The following is a 2,369-nucleotide window of genomic DNA, read 5'->3' as shown; positions in this document are numbered from 1 at the left end:
TAGAAACATCTTTATCAAATTTGATGAATTAGTTGTTTGCTTTAGTAATTTAGTTAATTAAGTGTTTTATGTGTGCTTAAGTTTCTAGTCTTGTAAAACTATAAGAAAAACCTTTTACTTTCATTAATTGTTTTAGTTAAAATTAGTTATTAGTTTAATTTTCCGTTCCCTGAGTTCGATACCTTACTTACTAAACTATACCACTAAAAGACAGGTTCACTGCCTTTGTGTGCTAAATTTATTAATAAAAGTAGGGATAAAACAAATGCATCTAACACACATCAAATTTTTGGCGCCGTTGCCGGGGAACGGTTCTAAATAATTAATCTAATTCCTAATTTTTTTCGATCCTTTATGTGAGTTTACTTGCATAAAGTTATTTTATTGCAATTTAGTAGTTAGTAATCAGGTTTTAACATCTGTTTAGTTTTAATATTAAGTTTAAATTTTTTCGAAATCACACTGATACTCGCCGAGTGCAGTCGCACCTACTCGGCGAGTACAAGCGTATTTAGTAGTTAATTTTCGATTTTTTTCAGTACATTTTTTTATTCCTTTTACGTTTTTATTCTGTTTATTTCAGGACTTTCATGAACAGAGGATCAAACACCCCGCTGGTACCCCCGTTTGAAGATCCCAAAACCGCATTAAAAAGAAACAAAGGAAAGGACGTGGAGAGTTCGACTACACCAAAGAAGTCACCTTTGTCCAATTTGAAGATTGTTTTTGGGAAAAAGAAGAGCAGCAAATTAGGAGCATCCAGCGCTTCCTTAGTAATCGACGAACCAGCTAAGGAAGATATTGAGTACGAGACCGAGGAAGAAGAGGACCCGACTTACGAGCACGAAACCGAGTCCGAGGAAGAATTAGCTATCACAATGGCTAACATTGATGAAATCCCCATGGGAGAATGGAAGAAGAGGATGCACGACGACACTGGCCCGGGACTTGTGCAACCCGCAATTCCCGCGACTGCTACCTTCGAGCTAAAGGGTCATATCCTATCTTTACTTAAAGAAATACCTTTTTATGGAAAATACCATGAAGATGCCTACAAGCATTTGGACGAAGTCAATGATGTAGCTGATTACTTCAATGTTCCTAATGTGCCTCGCGAGACTCAGCTACTTTGTATGCTCCCGGTGACATTCAAAGGTGCTGCAAAAGACTGGCTCAAGTCACTTCCCTCCCGGATTAGTCACCACTTGGCCCAAGATGAAAGAAGAATCCATTGATCACTTTTGCCCACCTTCCAAGAAAGCCAAGTTGAAGAAGGCAATTGCTAACTTTGAACAACAAGCTGGAGAATCGCTATATGAAGCATGGGAGAGGTACAAGAGCTTACTAAGAAACTGCCCACACCATGACCTAACAGCCAGCAAGAAGTATCCATCTTCTATGATGGAGTCAATGTCACAACCAGGCAGTTATTAGACTCGCAAGGCCCGCTCACAAAGAAGCCGCCCCCAGTGATCAAAGAATTGATTGAAGAATTCTCTAAACACTCTAGAGAATACCACAACCCTAGACATGATGTCACTAGGGGAGCCACTTATGCAGCTACTGAAGACTTATCCGTGGTCATGGCTATGCTAAAAACCATGGATAGGAGGATGGATAAGATGGATCAAACGATCCATGCTATTCGGGTGGGTTGTGAAAACTGCGATGGGCCTCACCTCACTAGAGACTGTGATTTAGATGAGAATGGCAACAAGAAGGTGCAAGTGTGCTACTCAAGTGGAGACCGATATGATGAAGACTGGTGCAAACAAAAGAAAGAATGGCTCCCTTATGAAGAGTACAAGAAAGCCAAGGAGGAAAGGTTTAGGCAAAAAGGGAGAGGGTTCTACCAAAAAGAGGAGTCGGTGCAAGAAAGGAAGCCAAGCTTGGAAGAAATGCTCACCAAATTTGTATCTGCTTCAGAAAAAAGACATAGTGACCATGATGCTGCAATTCAAGAAACAAGGACCATGCTTAGGAACCAGCAAGCATCTATCCATAATATAGAAACGCAGCTTGGGCAACTTGCTCAACAAATCAACCAAAGGTCACCGGGCGAACTTCCTAGCAAAACTGAAAATAACCCACAAGGCGCGCACATAAACATAGTCAAAACAAGAAGTGGGAAGATAATCACTCCCCTGGCACCTATTCAGACTGAGTCATCCAAGAAATCACAGAAGGAGGAGGCAAAAAAGCAAGCAGAAAACTAAGAAATACAATCTGACAGCCCTACTCGCCGAGTACCACGTATGGACTCGGCTAGTATATCACAAAATCCCACCGAACAGATTCCTGAAAAACTTTACCAGCCTCCCATTCCATACCCAGCCCGAGCCAAGAAGGAGAAGCAGGAGGAAGAGTAT

At 41.2% G+C, this 2,369-nt stretch overlaps 1 non-coding gene across 1 annotated transcript; it reads right to left on the bottom strand.

Annotated features, from left to right (window-relative positions):
- Positions 1-1,263: 1,263 nt before the first annotated feature.
- On the bottom strand, positions 1,264-1,370 carry LOC145077456 (small nucleolar RNA R71). Its single transcript, XR_013693199.1, has one exon. It is a non-coding gene; the product is annotated as a small nucleolar RNA R71 (small nucleolar RNA).
- Positions 1,371-2,369: the final 999 nt, after the last annotated feature.

This window comes from Lactuca serriola, chromosome 9 (genome assembly GCF_051521515.1).
Source record: "Lactuca serriola cultivar US96UC23 chromosome 9, Lser_US96UC23_V15, whole genome shotgun sequence".
Lineage (NCBI taxonomy): Eukaryota > Viridiplantae > Streptophyta > Magnoliopsida > Asterales > Asteraceae > Lactuca > Lactuca serriola.
The sequence above is the reverse complement of the archived record's forward strand: the minus strand, read 5'-3'. Positions and strand labels throughout refer to the sequence as shown.